Here is a 19717-nt window from a genome sequence, read left to right on the forward strand (position 1 = left end):
ATGTGTTGAATAGTCCAATGATTTCCATTCCAATGGGTGGTGCTGATGTTGTACTATGAGTCTAATGGCTACAATCTTTGGGTACGATAGCTTTTAATTTTCAAGAACTTTTCTTGAATTTTTTTTAGAAGGAAAGAAAGCTTAATTAAGGGGTATTGCAGGGAAACTGGAAAGATAATCAGCTCTAACGACATGACAAAGCTTATAAATAAATAACATGTGGTGTAATTGCACAATTATGTTCACTAGAGGTTGTCACATCAAAATCATCTAGTTCTCCAGATCTTCAAAAAGTCTTGGCCAATAATTACAAGGTATTTGAGACTCTCAAAGGCCTCCCACCTATTCATGATCATGGTCATGCTATTCATTTGATTCCAAGAAGTGGTCCTCCAAACATTAGGCCTTACAGATATTCCTATGCCCAAAAGAGTGAATTTGAATGTATGGTTGCAGAAATGCTAGAGGCTGGTATAATTCAACCTAGTCAAAGTTCTTCTTTGCTCTAATAGTATTGGTGCACAAGAAGGATGGATCATGGCACATGTTTCCAGATTATAGGGAGCTCAACGGGCTCACTATTAAAGATAAATTTCCCATTCTTGTAATTGATGAAATATTGGATGAATTGCATGGAGAAATTTACTTCACCAAGTTGGACCTTCATTCAGGATATCATCAAATCAGAATGAAGACTGAAGATATTCCGAAAACAACATTTAGAACTCATGAGGGTCATTATGAATTTTTGGTCATGCCTTTTTGCCTTACCAATGCACCTTGTAAATTTCAAGGTTTGATGAATTCCATTTTCAAACCCTTCCTTAGAAAATTTGTGTTTGATGATATACTAATCTATAACAAGTCTTGGAAGGATCATGTTCAACATGTTGATAGAGTGCTCACACTATTGGAGGAGAAACAATTATATGAAAAAACCTCCAAATGTTTCTTTGGAGTAGAAGAGGTGGAATATTTGGGTCATATTGTATCTCATGAAGGTGTTAAGGTAGACCCTATCAAAATTAAAGCCATTAAGGAATCAAAAATCCCCACATCCATAAATCATCTGCGAGCATTTCTTGGGTTGACAGGGTATTATTGCAAGTTTGTTAAGAATTATGAGAGAATAGCAGCACCTCTAACAACATTACTAAAGAAAGAGTGTTATAGACATTTTTGTGCCTAACAGCATGAAGCATGAAATGTCGATAATCTAAGGGATCCAAAGTCCCTAAACATGTTGTTCCTACCCCTAGAGGAACAAGGTCAGCAAACCACAGCACTGAAAATCAGTTCTCCACCTGAAAACACTAAAAAACAAGCTATTTCTGGATCATGTCAGCTGCTCCACTGAGAATCTGTGCTGAATGTCAACTGCTCCACTCTGTACCTGCGCTGAATGTCAAAAGCAATGAAGGCTACCTGCGCTGGGCGAGATTGGCCAAGTGGCACAGTCATTCTGCAAGGTGTCAAATGCCCAGGAAGCTTCCAAAATGACACTTGGATCAGGGAATTCGCCTTGTGATGAGTAAGAGGATCTAGATCTCCAAGTGGAAGCAAGAAACTCCAAGTGGAGTCAAGAACTGAAGTATAACTGAAGTGGGAGAGGACACTAGTCAGCTTCATGCCAAGCTCAAGCTGACTCATCCTTTCTCCAAAACTCCTATATATAGAGCTCTCTCATGAGGTCTAAGGAGGCTGGAATTTTGTGAATGTAAGGAAGTGCTGTTGGTTTGTGCATAGAACTATTGGGTGATTGCTTTGAAGGAGGTGAAGAGGAGATTTCTTTCTGTTGGGAGGTGTTGCTGGATTGGGCCTCTTATGGTTGTAACACTCTCAGAACTTTACTTCTTCCATTAATAAAGCATTTGAGGTTCTTCTATATGCATGTATCTTAATGGTGTATTGATGCTTGTATATTTGATTTATTCTAATCCTTGAATCAATTATGGATGTATGCTTCTTGTAGTTTCCCTTTCTTATGCTTTTGCAGGATCTTTGTGTAGCTGGGCCAGTGAAAGAGCAAGGAGCTGGGAGCAAGCAGCAAAGAGGGAAGATTGGATCAACCATTAGCGGAAGACAATGGTTAGTGGATCCCTTTCTCCTCTCTCTTACAGCTCATAAAGAAGTAATCTTGAATAGCTTTGCATTCAGTTGTTGCTAAGGTACTATCACCCTTAGAGTGGGATAGGGTCATTCCGTATTGGATACTTTTCCCAACAACAAATTGGCGACTCCACTGGGGATCGTATCTTGTTGGTTGTTTGTGTTTTTGCTATTCATTTCATAAACAAAGGGAGTACCGAATCGAATTGTATTTGAATCTTTCAAATGCAAAGTAGAGGGCAGCTACTCTAGCTCAGTTTCTGGGCAAGTTTATGATTTGAAGAGCTGATCCACAAGGACTCTAATAAGCTCTTAGTGATAGCTTTTCATCCTCCTTGTCATCCCTTAGTGTGTCCTTGACTGATAGCTTCTGATTTGAGCAAAAACTGTGAATTTTTGAGCAATCTGTGACCCGGAAACCAAGAGAAACGAAAGTTTCATTCTTCAGTGCAGGCTGTACAAAGGTTGTCTACATTTCAGCGCAGTTCCCGAAGGGGCTACCTGCGCTGAAGGTCAAACAGACAGTGTCCCACCTGCGCTGGACCAGTCTTGCCTTATGCTACTGGGGTTTCCTGCTGTTTCTTGCCCTGTTTTCACCTTTGTTTTTGCTGTTTGTTACCAGTCAGTGTGCCTATCTGAAACCAACTTTCCTTGTCACTATTCCGCCTCGGTTGTATAAAGAAACTATGTTTGTTCTTTGTGTATTTCTTGTACGTTTACAGTTTCCCATAACGAAAGTGAACTAGTCTTGTTGTGACCTCTTAGATCTAGACCTGTGATAAAGTGTCGTTTTGATCTTAAGAGTTAGTTTGTTTGTTGTTCATAGCTGATTGGGCTTTTGCTTTCGTCATTTGGTTTGAGTTTATATACTTCTAGTGTCGAAACAAGTAAATCTTAAGGTGTCTTTTGATTTTGGACAAGCTTGTTTGATTTCACTTGAAATTGAATTCAAAATTATACAACAGCTTTCTTTTTTGCATTACGCCAACATTAAGAAAGAGAAAAGAAATACCTGCATCTTTGCATTTTGCATATAAGTTTGTATGTTGATTTAGGGAAAAGTGCATTAGCGAGTGCTCTTTGATCTGTGTGAAAAGATTTTGTCTCTCTTTTCCCTCAGTAGTTAAGATTTTCATAAGTCGAAAAGATTGAAAAAGCTTGCTTCTCATCTTAGACTGCATTTAGGAATTTGTATCAATACATCTCGTGGTGAACCTTGAAAGGCAAACTTTAAAAAGATCAACTTAAAATATATTGAATGAACCTAACAACGCTTTGAAACATAACGCAAACATCTAGAGGTAAGCTAGAGACGTGTTCCGGCGTCGTTAAACGTAGTGACTGTCGATCTCGACGAAGGTGGGTGATTCCTCCTGAGAGTCGGTGGCACTAATACGGACTTGTGCTCCCACGTACCGTCGCGTATATATTGGGAGACCCCTATAGGAATAAAGCCTTTATCCAATAGGAAACCGTGTCGGCCGCCCTACTGATCGCAATGCAGTGAACACAACATTCACGAAGATCGACCACTCGTACTGTAAAACGTATTCTGTGGTTTTGCGAAAGGTTTGGCACACCCTCTGCCTAGATCTCCAGAGCAGTTTCTTTTGGCCTTTTTCAAACTCTATAACTGAAAAAGTCCAACCGAGCATTTGTCACTTCAGGCTCGTTAATACATCGAAGGAGACTAGAGTCATCTTTAGCTTTTTCTCGACTCTTAAAAAGTGAAAAAGCAAGTTGTGTCTAAAAGCGTCTAATAAAATTCATTCAATTCGGAAACACAAATTTCCCCTTTTAATATTTTAGTTGATCGAGTAATCCGCAATCGTGGAAGAAAGTCAATTGAAACCCCGTCGTTCGCGGAGGCTTACGAGTCAACCGTCTTTGTCCCTGGAATCGAAAATAGTACGGGCAAAGCGAACTCGTTTAACCGGTTCAAAATCTCCTTTGAAAGTTAGAACAAGTGTTCCTACTGCATCCGAGGTTCCGGTTACTCCTAACATTTCTGGAAACCCTGCCTCTATAGAAGAAGTTCAACAGCCACAGAAGGACAGTAATACTGATCCTAGTCTGGGGGCAAATACTTGTGTAACTGAACCAGTTCCATCTGTAACCGGTCCAGAAAGTTTTGTTCCCCAAACAACTGTTGCTGTCGAAACAACCACTTCTTCGCCACCAGAAATATTTTACGGACCTGACGGTCTTCCTCTTCCACCGGGTTTGATTGCGATAGAGGAAATTGCAGAGGATCCGCAAGCAAGTACTCCAACTCATTTTGGAGTCGGGGTCACTCTATTTCCTTCATCAGAAGTTAATCCACCACAAGTGGAAGTCCCTGTAGAATCGCTAGGCAATCTATTGGATAGACTTAAAATGTCTGAACAACTGTCATCGTCTAGGACTGTGTCAAATGACACAGCGACAGCAGAAGCCCCTGCCGTCACTCCAACGATGTTTGCCAGCATACCAGCTGTCCCAACTAGCTCTCAACAGCTAGAAGGAGTCCACCAAGGGACTATTTCGACAGTATGGTCTGTTCCAGTTTGTTCATCCGGAGTAATACCCGGCGACTCTTATGTTGAAACTCGCCAAATTGATCCATTTGTAGGTCAATCTAGGCAATCAATCCCCTTTAGTTCAGGATTGGTACCGTATGGGGGGCAGTATGCTCTTTCATTACCCCCTCCGGGAGGGTACCCATACGTGAGTTCACAACAATGTTCAGGTTATACTGGAATTGCGTCAAGTAGTTGGGTACCAATGCTACCTCAACAACCAAGGGTTGTATATTCTATGCAACAGTGTGTACCTATGACGAACATCCCAACCACACCGGCTATTGTAACCGTGTCACAAGTTCAAGCGATACCTGTTGCATGTCAACCTCAGGTTTCTCAGGTTGTAATGCAACAGCCACTTGATCATGGGTCACAACCACAATCGCCAACTGGTGGGGCGACACAGGTCCAAACGGGTACAATTACCCCACACCTTGGTCCAATGGTTAGCATGGCGCAACAGAACATGGCGTCACAACCATGGCTTGTACAATACCAACAACCGCAGTTCCAGCAAGTGTACCAAAGTTCTGAGCAGCAGATCTTTACGAATAGTGGACAGCCGTATATCCAAAACGGTCAAAACCAACCACTTTACAATGGTCAAGTCCACCAACCGTATCAATCATACCAACATCAATTACATTATGCTAGTATGCAAAGACCCACTGCTCAAGCGATTCCATCGTACCCTGGTTACGCTTCGCCTAACCTGAATCAACAGTTACCATTCGTGGCAACTTTAGAGTTACCCGATTTACACCGTTTAACCAACGATCCGATTGCTTATGCCCCTTGGTGGCCAGCGATTCCTCATAAACTTCCATCTGACATTCCTAAATTCAATGGAAATCCAGGTGAAGACCCGTCGAATCACGTGATGACTTTTCATCTGTGGTGTTCGTTGAACACCCTTAACGACGATTCGATAAGACTTCGCCTTTTTCAGAGGACATTGACAGGTCCAGCGGCTAAATGGTATATTGAATTGCCAAGAGCCTCTTTCGACAATTTTAGTTCCCTAGCCACGACTTTCTTAACCCACTTTCAATTACCGATAAGGTATGAAACGGGAACAGAAATATTAACCAACTTCAAACAGACAACTGCTACCCATATATCTGATCATATACATGAGTGGCGTCGTCGTCGTAGGATGGTGAAAACATATGTTCCCGATCAGCTATTAGCTGAATGGTTTATAAAGTCATTACTTCCGGCTATTACGGAAGATGTGGCCAAGGGGGGAGTCGTAACAGAGGAGCAAGTGATTGCTCGTGCACAATATTTGGACTTAGTTTATACTCAGTCCGGCATGCTCTATGACAAAATACCTGACGCCCCTAGACCAGAGTTTTCAATTCCTCCCCCTCCTAAATCAAATAGTGACTCTCATGCCGGTGATGGCGTGATTGGCACAGCAAACGTGAAATCGATAAAGGCTTCGTCAAAGAAAGCCCGTAAGAATTCGGATCAAAATGCAAAAGAAGAAATTCTTGCTTCGGAAGTAAATGCCGTATCGGAAGATAAGGGCAAAGAAACCAATCAACCAGGAAGCAAGAAGAAACAAAACAAAGGGAAGAAGAAGAAACAGGGTGAGTCATCCCCTGGAAAAGATTCTTCAAACCCTCCTGGCAAAGGGAAACAAAATTATCCATGTCTAATATGTGATGATAAGGATCATACCACAAAGAATTGCCCATTCAAAGCTAAGTTAAAGAGGTTCTTTAAAAGTTCCCAGACCTCAGCTGTGTTAACTGATCCATTTCCCAACCCAGGTCAAAATCTAGTTGATAGTGGAAATGCTTCCCCGTCGCAAGTCCTAATGTTGTCGGTTTCGAAACAGCAGAATGATGCTTTGGTTTCGACAAGGAACAAAGATTATGGGAATCCTCAGGTGTTGAACGAAAAATGTAAAGATCAACCAAGTAGTTCGACAACAACTTCGACATAAGTTGTAACGCCCACCATCCCTGAATTAACAATAAAACCGCCGAAGGGTGTAGTACACAAGTCGACATTTAATCCTCGCGCCAGAGCGGCGCAACATTATAATATAGTGGAAGATTTGGCCCAATCGCCATCCGCTATGTCGACTCTTGAAGTGCTACAAAATTGTCCAACCCAAAGGCAGGCATTGTTATTGGCAATTGGTGGGGTTGATCCTAAGGATTCCAATCTAGTATCCTTTGATCACAAGGGATATGATCCTCAGTTACCAGCTCAGCTAGCTTTCCTTATTCAAGTGAAAGCACTCAACAAAACTGTTCACAGAACGATAATTGATGAGGGAGCCTCAACATGTATTATGTCAATGAGTTGCTGGAAAACTTTAGGATCTCCAACCTTGTCGCGATCTTCGACGACATTAAAAGCCTTCGACGGAAGGACTTATACCCCTTACGGTATCCTTAATAACTTGAAATTCGAACTAGGAGGAAAGATAGTAGAAATTGATGTAGAAGTCATTGATGGAAATCTTGACTATAACATCCTACTGGGTAGACCATGGATTTATGCCATGGCAGCTGTCGTGTCGACTTATTTTAGGAAGATCGCATTCCCGTTTGAAGGAGGGATTACGATCGTCGACCAACAGAATTTCCTCCCTAATGGTTCACAAGTTACAGGAAGCATTCCCATGATCCATGAGAGCAACCATTCAATTCAAGATATCGGAGTAGGATTATTGAAAGACCCCACATTGATGGGAACTTTCGCGCTACCACCTCCTATTTATATAGGGAATGTACCGTTTGTAGCAACCTGCAACATGATATCTTCCACGAAGGTCAACATGGATCATTCAATGGTTTTGCCCCCAAGCCCTTTAGAAATATTGTAGCTATCAATGTTTCAAGCATGGGAGGCGAGCCCAAATCAACGCTCGTCAAGCGTTTGGGTAGATAGATCTAGAGAATATGGAACCCCATTAGATCCCTTGTCGAAAGTACATGGGACTGACGAAGGAATCTTACAATCAATGATGATTGAGGGGGCACCATGGAATGATCACCACCATCGTTCCCTTCTTCCGGAATATGAAGAAGATACTCAAAGTGACCTTCATCACCCTTCAGTATTTGAGTTCCTAACGAATACTGTAAATACGGTGGATTCTGAGCGAAACCTATCCAACATTGAAGAGACTATAGCCATAAATATCTCGACTAAAACAGATGTTGTAGAGAATATTTATGTCGGCAAAGGTTGTTCCCCTTCAGAACTGGAAATATATAACGCTCTTTTTCGCGAATTTAGAGATGTCTTTGCTTGGTCATATAATGAAATGCCAGGCATTGACTCGAGAATCGTTGAACATGAAATTAAAATGTATCCTGGTGTCAAACCAGTAAGGCAACGGCTTCGGCAGGTGCACCCGAAGAAAGCCGCTGCCATTAAGGCGGAAGTTGAAGTCGCGACAGTTGCTGGGGGGCAAATATTCAAAATGGATAGCGATCCTTCAAGAGTTTGATCTGGAATTTGTAAAATCCAAATCAAAGAAGGCCCTAGTTTTCGCAGAATTATTGTGCGATCTCCCATCATCGTCCAACGATGAAACATCGGAAGAGTCAATCGTGGACGAAAGTTTGTTTCTAATATCTGTAAGCGATGATTGGTATGGGGATATCATAGTTTATCTCCAAACCCAAAAGTTCAGGCCTAATACCTCTCACTCCGAACAAAAACGTATACGATACCAAGCAAAAGACTACATGATCGTCGGTGATACACTTTACCATCGTGGTGTCGATACAGTTCTGAGGAGGTGCCTTACCCATGAGGAGGCCGAAAAAGCCCTGAATGATTGTCATTCAGGCGCGTGTGGGGGGCATCAGTCTGGATATGCAACAGCACAAAGAATCTTACGAGCAGGATACTTCTGGCCAACCATGTTCAAAGATTGCATAACCGCAGTCAGAAGTTGCCATGCTTGTCAAATCTTTGATAGCAAAACCAGACGACCACCCGCACCTTTACAGCCGATAGTAGCTGTTGGGCCCTTCGCCAAGTGGGGCATCGATTTCATGCAATGTAACCCCACCTCGACCGGGGGGCATGGGTATATTATAGTCGTTGTTGACTATTTTACCAATGGGCCGAGGCGATGCCTACATTGGATAACACTGGTGAAACAGCTGCCCTTTTCTTTTTCAATCATGTAGTCGCCAGGTTCGGCGTACCACAGGCTATAGTTACAGATCATGGATCGCATTTTCGCAATCACATGATGGTCGAATTAGCTGCCAAGCTAGGGCTATCTCACGACAGCTCTACCCCATATTACCCGCAAGCCAACGGACAAGTTGAGGCAATCAACAAGGTCCTGAAGCGTATGTTGCAAAGGATGATTGGGGTTCATAAAAGAAGGTGGCACCTAATCCTGTACTCAGCCTTGTGGGCCTACCGAACGTCGGTAAAGAACGCAACTGGGTTCACACCTTTTCAATTGGTGTATGGCCTGGAAGCAGTCTTACCGATCCAGTGCGAAATTTCGTCGCTTAAACTCGCAATCGATCTTCTCCCCGGAACTTCAGAAGAAGAGGCTCGTTTCTTGGAACTAATCCAATTGGATGAAACCCGTCGTGATGCCGCTTTGGCTAACGAAGCTCATAAGAAACGAGTCAAGGCTCAGTTCGACAAAAATGTCAAACCCCGTGTCTTCTCAGAAGGTGATTTGGTCTTGCTTTATGACCAAGAATCCGATAAATTGGGAGCAGGTAAATTCAAGTCCTTATGGATGGGCCCCTATATTGTTAAAAGGGTGTTAGCAAAAGGAGCCTACGAGTTAATGGATTACGATGGAATTCCACTGGCGCAGCCCCGCAACGGGTTGTACCTCAAGCGTTACTATGCTTAAATAGTAACCTGCATGCTTTTGTTGTATTTTGTTTTCGCTAAAGTGTTTGTTCTGGTCGAGTGATCCACCTTTTTCCATTGCAGATGTCGAACCTTCTGGAGACATGTGTTGGATATGCCGACGGAGCGAGTCGTAGTTCGCGGAACCTGTCCTCCGCAGCCTGGGCCATTTTTGATCCAAGCAGCGAGTTAGTAAGTTTCAGAGGTGTATGTATTGGGCAATCAACGAATAACATCGCTGAATACAGCGCGTTGATAGAACTACTCTCTGATGCCATCACACGTGGCATACGCCGACTAATTGTCAGGCTAGACTCACAGCTCGTAATATTACAACTCAATGGTATATATTCTGTTCGCAATCCAGCTATTTATCGCATGTTCCTATGGGTTAAGATCTTGGAAAGACGATTTGATTCAATTCAATATCAACATATTTCAAGAAACTTAAACACATTAACCGACTCATTAGCAAACTATGTGTTAGATAGACATTTGCAAAATTTATAAAAAGGACACATCATTAATGATTGTACATATGGATCATATAACTCAAACAGAATAAAACCCGAAAATCAAAATATATAAGCTGTTTATATAAGTTCATACATAATGTTCTGTAACCAAGACAAAATTGGTCATATGACCTAAAAAATCAAAAAAGATGCTAGGGGGCACCCTAGCCTAGTGGTGCTCATGATAGTACGTCACGGCCTGTGCAATCATGCGCAAGAGACGAGTCCATCGTCTAAGCACACCAATGGTATGCCGCTGCATCTGTAAAGGTAACTCGTCAATCTGTACATCCGGAAGGCCACGAGTAAGGCTCTCAACCTGCTCCTGCATAGCTGTAAGGGTCTCGGTGTCGTCAAGATCGCGAATAACAACTCTCCTAGCAGGCTCCCCTGCTGGGACGGCAACTGGCGATCTCGGACGAACTGCTGGACGAACAGAACCAATATCTGCATGCACCCAAGAGTACAATTAAAAGTCTTGATAGAATAAAGCACAGCAACATTATGAGTAAGAACAATAAACAGTAATATGGTCAAAAAGTTTACCGATGGCACCCCACTGCTCGCCATCCGGTAGCACCAAATCCGGATCACCTCGGAAATCCATACCCACATATGGATACTCAGAAAACGCCATCTCCTGGCGCTCGAACCACCTAAAGAAGGCCTCAGTGAAAGTAATCTGAGGTTGACCTGCATGCCTAGACATGTGGTCAACCCACCTCTACATGCGTGGCTCGGTCGGAGAAGGCAAGTCAAGTATGATGTACTGAGGCTGCATCAGTGGGATTTTCTCCAAGGCGAAGGCAGTCAGAATAGAACCAAATCCAAAGTTCTTCGGCTTCCCATCCTTTACCTTGGTCAATTGACTTTTCATCTGAACAAGTACTGCATCACACCAGTTGAATACTTTCGGTTGGAGACACTCCAAGGCGTGTTGCATATAAGACCTGTTGGCAACATGTAGAGCTGCACTGCCGGCCATCCTACCAATAGTGAACAGAATGGACCTGAGAGCCCAATCAGTAATCTCACCGATAACAATCTTACCGTCTCTGCTCGGCTGAGAACCTTCCCTGCAATACTGGCGAACATAATCTCTGGTGGAATCAGTCCCCCAGGCCGTACCTGATAAGGAAATGGGGGCACCTCGTCTTGACAGTCCAGTCAAGAAGTACATGTCCTCTATGGTCAAGGGGATGGTCTTCCCCCTAATCTGGAACACTTGGTTAACAGGATCCCAAGCATCAAGCATATACTGCAGTAAAGAAATCTGTGCTCTCATGCTAGAGATACGGAAGAACTTCAGCAGGCCACAGTTCCGCAGCGCGTTCACCGTGACCGGGTCATGGAGGGCAATCATGTCCTCCTCTTCATGTTCTCGTTCTCGCCATGTAAGGGACATTTTGTTCAAGGTTCCCTGCAAAGCAAACAAGAGAAAGAGTGAATTCCTGATTTGATGAAAAACTGGCGAAAAAATCATCAAAAATGACCTTAAAACTCAGTCTTTTTGAGCCCAATGCAGGCAGAAGGTCCTCTACCTGCGCTGAGGGTCAGACTGCCTTAAGGCAGATTGACCTTCAGCGCAGGTTTTGAATGGGGAACCTGCGCTGAACCTAGGGCGCCCTGGCAAAACCCTAGGGGCTCAGAAAGACCAGAAAACAGGCAAAAAACAGGAAAATGAAACCGTGAAAAGAAAGAGCTAGGGTTTAGCTACTACCTGGTCCAGACGGCGCCGAAAATCGTCCGCAGAATCTCCCGGAATCAGCTGGTGAAAATCAAGGGGGAAGAGGCACCTCCAGAGCTCCAACAAACCAAATGCAAATGAAATGGTAAATGAGAGGTAAAAACACCTTTTAATGGCTTTTTACACAGTTTAAAGTGAAATATTAGGGTTATAATCTCATTTTCATGCAAATATTATTCATTTCTAACAAAGTTTGTTGCAGCAATTGAAAAGCAGTACTATATTTGAAAAGAGAAAAGCTAGTAATGGTAAAAAATCAAAATTTGACCATGCATTCGAGCAGTTTTACCGCAGAATTTATGCTCGTTAAAAAATAGAAAAGCGAGATCCGAGCAGTTTTAGCGTCATAGTTCATGCTCGTTAAAAAATAAACATAAGCTTTTGAGCAAGTTTAAGCTCGTTAAAAAATAAACCTATACTGGTAAATAACCATTGTGATCGTAAATTTATTAGCCATAAAAGCCTTGGTCGTGTTTGCACCCGCCACCTCCATTCCATTTGGCCAATCATTCACCTCCATATGATTGTTTACCTTTTTTGAGGAACAGCTGCGAAGAGTGATTTCACTTAGCCATCCTTGTGACACTGCCGTGATTGGAAAATTCCAACTTGTACCTGGAATCTGCCGCTATCCCTGTTTATCACTCGTTCCTCAAAAGACGAGTCTTCTTTGAGCTCTTTTCTCTTGACTCGTAAAATATGAAAAGTTTTCCGAGTTTTGGCCTTCCAGCTCGTTAAAATGACCGGAAGAGCTATCCCTCCTCTAGATTTTAATCTTTTTGGACCTGAGGGATTATTGCACAAAAAGGTCGAGCGCTTGTTTTATTCGGCTCGTTAAAGTAATCGAAAACTCATCCCTTCTGTATTGTTTTATACTTTTTCGGACTTAAGGGATTAGATGACGAAAAAGGAATTTTGGAGTTAACTTTCTGTACCTTTTCAGACTCTCTAAAAATGAAAAGGACCGAGTTTTCCTTGTCGTTAGACTCGTTAAAATGATTAAATAGCGACAAACTTGTCTTTAGACGAGAACGATTTTCCCTATCGCTAGGCTCGTTAAAACATAGCGATGGGCTTGCCCGAAGGGCAGGTTATAGAACAAGCATATGTTATCCTCCTCAAGCTTGACAAAAATAAAGAGGTACTGGTCAGAAATGACTGGGGAAAAATTGGGAGAACCTCAAAGCTTTAATGGTAGCAAGTCGCTCTTGAACATGACACTTTGTCCTCCGTATCACATCGGGTTGGGTTGTTTCATTCACCGGTCTCATCACCATGGTCCTCGCCAAACCATCCACATTTGGGGTAATGCTACCGATCCATCACATCAGTGTCGTTATATGTTCAAGAGATGTTGTTCAGAAAGAGTCAACCGTGTCCCATCCACTGCCATACATTATCCTTCATCCACCCATGATCGCCACCCTGAATCATATTTCACAGATTGTTTTCACCTCCACTAAAATCATTAGCTCCGTTCCGTGTCATTGATGTGGGATTCATTAAGGCCCTCCTTTGACGGATCGCTTCTTGTCGACTTCAGCTCATTATCCAAGAAGTTGATCTAGGAACAACCCCCCAGTACTTTGAAGCTTGCATGCCTCAATGGCAAGTTTCTCACTTCCGGCGACAGGTATACATCAATGACCTTCGACCAGAAGATTTTGCGTGGTGTTCGACGCCAAGTCCTTTATTCACACCATGTGAATTGTACTGCAGTACCTTGAGGGTCATTGTCATTATTGGTGATTCCTCTCGCGCTTGTTAACGGTTTACATTATTGACCGGTAATCAAGCGATGTCTTTCCATGTTCGACGTCAGCGCAATTCTCACATGGATTGACTTGTACTTAGAGTGAAGATCGAACGAGTTTGAAGACCCCGGATCTAGTTTCATCCATCCGGGCTGCGATATATATTCAGGATATAAAGACATTTGTTATGTACATCATTGCAGCAGATGATCATCCTACTCAAAGGATGATAATTTCAGCAGAGAATTATCAGTCTACCATCAGACGATCGTCTGTTCTATGTACCAAAATGAATTTATAAAGCTGAGCATGGGAATGCCCGCCTCAGCTAGATCATGAAAGCAGAATGAAAAATAATGTATTGTATTGTATTTTATTACAGGGCACCTCTCAGCAATTGAATGAACTTCGGATCCTCCTGATAAAGCATTTCACCCGATAAACGACCTCATATTTTAGGGGGCAACTGTTATAGACATTTTTGTGCATAACAGCATGAAGCATGAAATGTCGATAATCTAAGGGATCCAAAGTCCCTAAACATGTTGTTCCTACCCCTAGAGGAACAAGGTCAGCAAACCACAGCACTGAAAATCAGTTCTCCACCTGAAAACACTCAAAACCAAGCTATTTCTGGATCATGTCAGCTGCTCCACTGAGCATCTGCGCTGAATGTCAACTGCTCCACTCTGTACCTGCGCTGAATGTCAAAAGCAATGAAGGCTACCTGCGCTGGGCGAGATTGGCCAAGTGGCACAGTCATTCTGCAAGGTGTCAAATGCCCAGGAAGCTTCCAAAATGACACTTGGATTAGGGAATTCGCCTTGTGATGAGTAAGAGGATCTAGATCTCCAAGTGGAAGCAAGAAACTCCAAGTGGACTCAAGAACTGAAGTATAATTGAAGTGGGAGAGGACACTAGTCAGCTTCATGCCAAGCTCAAGCTGACTCATCCTTTCTCCAAAACTCCTATATATAGAGCTCTCTCATGAGGTCTAAGGAGGCTGGAATTTTGTGAATGTAAGGAAGTGCTGTTGGTTTGTGCATAGAACTATTGGGTGATTGCTTTGAAGGAGGTGAAGAGGAGATTTCTTTCTGCTGGGAGGTGTTGCTGGATTGGGCCTCTTATGGTTGTAACACTCTCAGAACTTTACTTCTTCCATTAATAAAGCATTTGAGGTTCTTCTATATGCATGTATCTTAATGGTGTATTGATGCTTGTATATTTGATTTATTCTAATCCTTGAATCAATTATGAATGTATGCTTCTTGTAGTTTCCCTTTCTTGTGCTTTTGCAGGATCTTTGTGTAGCTGGGCCAGTGAAAGAGCAAGGAGCTGGGAGCAAGCAGCAAAGAGGGAAGATTGGATCAACCATTAGCGGAAGACAACGGTTAGTGGATCCCTTTCTCCTCTCTCTTACAGCTCATAAAGAAGTAATCTTGAATAGCTTTGCATTCAGTTGTTACTGAGGTACTATCACTCTTAGAGTGGGATAGGGTCATTCCGTATTGGATACTTTTCCCAACAACAAAGAGGCATTTTCTTGGACTCCAGAAGCAATGAAAGCCTTTGAACATCTTAAAGAGGAAATGTGCCAAGAACTAATCTTAGCTACACCAGACTTCACAAAAACCTTTATTGTGGAATGTGATGCCTCAGGAAATGGAATTGGTTCTGTTTTAATGAAAGAAGAAAGACCCATTTCTTTTTAAAGTCTTCTAATCAATGGAAAGTTTTTACACATAGCTATTTATGAGAAGGAAATGTTGGCAATATTACATGCACTTAAGAAATGGTGACCTTACCTAATGGGAAGACACTTCAAGGTAAAAAGGGATCATGATAGTTTTAAATACTTTTTAGAACAAAGATTATCTTCAGAAGAGAAGCAAAATCGGGTCACAAAGATGTTGGGTTATGACTTTGAAATCATCTACTAAAAAGGGAAGCAAAATGTTGTTGCAGATGCATTCTCAAGAAAGGATGAGGATGTGGAAGCATTGCTTTGTGCCATTTCTATTATCCAGCCAAATTGGATAAACAAAGCAAGGGATGAATGAAAGAATGAAGAAGAAGTGTGGGAAATCATTCAAAAGTTGTAGTAAGATCCGAGTACATCTAATACATTTAGCCGGAAAAAAGATTTGTTATGGTACAAAGATCGCTTATACCTCTGTAAGAATTCCCAACCCAAACAAAAGATTATTCTGGAATTGCACACCTGTACCTTAGGAGAGCATTTAGGATTTTTAAAAACTTGCCACAAGGTAAAGAAGGAAGTTTTTTGGGATGACCTTAAATCTGATATTCAAAAGTTTGTGGCAGAATGTTTGCACAAAATAAAGTTGAGACAATTAAGACCTCGGGTCTATTACAACCTTTATACATTCCAAGTCAACGTTGGGAGGAGGTTTCAATGGATTTTATCATATGTTTACCCAAGTCCAAAGGAAAGAGTTTCATCATTGTGGTAGTTGATAGACTTACCAAATATGCACACTTTTGTGCATTACCTCATCCATGTAAAGCCAGAGTAGTTTCTACTGCATTTATGGAAACAATTCAAAAGCTACATGGAAACCCAAAGATTATTGTAAGTGATAGGGATCCTATTTTCACTGGAAATTTTTTGACATAATTATTTTCTTGTCTAGGTACTCAATTAGCTCATAGCTCATCTTATCATCCTCAATCTGATGGGCAAACTGAGATAGTGAACAAATTTTTGGAAGAATATCTTCGTTGTTTTGTATCTGATAAACAAACATAATGGGTCAAATGGTTGCCTTTGGATGAATGGTGGTATAACACTTCTTCCATACTGCAGAAACAATGACCCCATTTATGGAACTTTATGGATATCATCCATCGTCCATCACATCATATTTAAGAGAAAATTCTAAGGTTCAAGCAGTGGAAGATCACATCAAGCACCAACAAAACGTTCTCCAACTCTTAAAGGATAACCTAACTTTGGCGCATAATAGAATGAAACAATAGGCAGATCAACATCACAATGAAAGAAATTTTGATGTAGGTGACTGGGTATTTCTATGACTACAACCATACAAACAAATGTCCCTCAAGCTAAGAAGGATAATAAATTATTAGCAAAGTATTATGGTCCATATAAGGTGTTGCAAAATATTGGTACTATGGCATACAAATTGGAACTTCCTCCATCTTCTCGAGTGCACCCAGTTTTCCATGTTTCATGCTTAAAGAAGGTTATAGGTGACAAGCTCCCAATTCAAACAATATTGCCAGAACTTGACGAGGAAGGAAAAATCATAATGGAACCTGAAGTAGTCACTAAAACAAGAACTCGACAACTACGAAATCAATCAATTTCATAGTATCTCATCAAGTGGAAGAACTTAATCGCTAAAGATTCCACATTGGAGGATGAAAATTTTATATAGAAGCATCCATAACTACTCAAGCGTTGAGGACAACACTTTTTTGAAGGAGAGGAGCATGTTAGGTCCCTATAATACTAGTGCATTCCCTTATTATTATTATCATTATAGCCGCTTATTGTTATTTTTGTGCCCATGTTGTCCTCATATTGTTATTATTGTGCCCCATAGAAGGCCACTATTGTTATTGTTGTGCCCTTACATTATTATTGTTATGTCGGGTCTGATTATATTGTGACCCCTTAGAATCCTATATATAGAAAGGAGGTTTTGTCATTTGAAGCATTGAATAATTATTCATTTGTGTAATGTAAAGGAGCTTGCCCCCTCGAAGAGGCTAATTTTGAAGTCGTTGATCTATCTCTTCTTCTATTTTGTGAGCTGGTTGCATAACATGTTATACCATCAATCCATTCTAGGAGGACCACTTTATCATTGTCTAGGTGTTTTAGCATCATTCCAATCTAGGAGGACCAAGTTATCATCATTTATGGTATTATAACATCACTCCAATCCAGGAGGACCACCATATAGTTATCTACGTGTTATAACATCACGCCAATCTGAAGGACCACCTATCGTGAACTCCACTTTGGAGGACCATGGTGTTATAAAATTACTCCATCTGGAGGACCACCATATCATTATCTAGGTGTTATAACACCACTCCAATCTAGGAGGACCACATATTGTCAACTCCAATTAGGAGAACAATGGTGTTATAACATACAACTATGAGTAGAAAATATATCCAAACTTTTAGTAGACAATAGATCCAAACTCCTAGTAGGCACCCTTATGGAACCATCTAGTAGGCACCTTTGGGGTGCCAAGGAATGACTCTTAGAACCATTAGAAATTGACCCGAGGAACCATCTAGAAAATTATGTACCATCCAAGGCAATATAAATATTCTCTTACAACTTGCATATATGATTTATTTCTTCAAAAATTATAGTAGTTGCATTGGGAAATCCTTAAGAAAGACCCAACACAACAATTTTCTAGAACTGTAGCAATCCATATTTTGCACACGGAGACACTAACCTAACCTTCATTGTTTAGTGTATCAGAATCAATACAATAATATGTTGGATCAATTGATAGAATAGTTTCAATAAGCGATAAGGATGATGACATGAATCTTTAAAACTCTCTCATATACACCATGTATATGGTTGTTGTGGCTTGAAAATAGTTGCATGTAGCAATTTCAAATTTTTCCAGTACTCCTCTGATGGTGAACCACATATCTTAAATATTTTGTGCAACTACTCTACCTCTGTGCATCCACAAATTATTGGTTTCCCTACCAATAATTATACTAGGATGAAACCAACACTCAAAAGATCAATAGTTGCATCATACTCTGTGGCCCCAACAATAGTTCTGGGGGTTGATACCAAAGGGTAACTATGCTACTAGTCATAGGTTGCTTCCGATTGGCATAGTAAAATGTAGCCAATCCAAAATCAACAATTTTCAATATGCCTCCATTATAAAGTAGCAGATTGGAACCCTTAATATTTTGATGCAAGACACCTCTATTTCAATATTGTTCAAGCCATGAAAGAAACTATTGCAAATATCATTTTACCTGATGTTTAGTAAAAGTAATTATTGGATAAGTTGTAAGACCTACAAAGTCATGCTCCATGTATTCAAATGCGAGGTACACACTACAAGACATTTTTGAGCCTACCAATCCCTCCAGTTTGACCAAACTAGGATGATCAATCCATTTCAAGACCAAAATATCCCTTGCCAGAAACTTTACACCTCCAAATTCCAAATTGTCAAAATGAACATTCTTTGGGGCAACAATTTTCCAAGTATCTATATCTTGAGCCTTGTAAATGTTGTTGTATGTCCCAAGTTTTCCTAGTATCTATATCTTGGTTCTTCTAAATGTTTTAATACATCCCTTAACCAATCTTATTGAGTTTCCCAAAGGTGTTATCTCTACATGGAATTCAACCTTCAATTACTTCTCTAGAAATGGTAGAAAACCATGTAGGCCACCCGTCCACAACTTGTTCACCCTTAATATGCTTTGGAACGTTTCTTGATCTTGTAATAAAATCCCATAGCATGTGCCATGAACCACCCTTCTCACTTTTATTCTCTAATAACCCATATCCATTTCCAAATTCCAGGTGACAATCCTACCCATTATTTTGGTCAATTCCATCTTTCTCATTCTTAGCATTCTCAAGGTTAAGGGACACATTATCAAATTCCATGATAATATTGAACCTTGCACTAATAAAAAATTGCAAAAGGTTATGAGTTTATAATCAATCATATCATAAAAGCACATAAATATAACTTCATTTGTGGATGATATCCTCATCGATATACAATATGATTTACATTAGAAAAAAAAAAAAAAACAACTCAAATACATAGAAACTCCATTCCATGATTTTCATCACTACAAAAGCAAAACAACCACAACCATAGTTTCATAAGGTTTGACCCTAGGTCTTATTTTTTTTGAAAAGAAACTATCATTAATGGTGCATTCTCTTTCAAGTTCAAATCCCATTCATATACATGGCCTATCATTTGCATGAAGTAGATTACTCTCGTTGAAAACTTGTTTATAATTAGTTGACTTCCTATGGTTCTCGTGAATCAATCTCCTACTTTGCCTTACACTATGCTATATGTTTTTTTATAACAATTGCCTATGATTCCAGTAAATTTGAAATCAAGATTCCAATAGGATGTTACAATTTCCCTTTCACCA

At 40.9% G+C, this 19717-nt stretch overlaps 1 pseudogene; it reads right to left on the reverse strand.

Moving 5' to 3' along the window:
* Positions 1-18012: 18012 nt before the first annotated feature.
* Positions 18013-19058, reverse strand: LOC149180708 (putative serine/threonine-protein kinase At1g54610 pseudogene; annotated as a pseudogene).
* Between the last annotated feature and the right edge of the window lie 659 nt (positions 19059-19717).

This window comes from Pinus tabuliformis, chromosome 3_2 (assembly GCF_031772625.1).
Source record: "Pinus tabuliformis cultivar Carrire ecotype Pingquan chromosome 3_2, CPIR1, whole genome shotgun sequence".
NCBI classification, from domain to species: Eukaryota; Viridiplantae; Streptophyta; class Pinopsida; order Pinales; family Pinaceae; genus Pinus; species Pinus tabuliformis.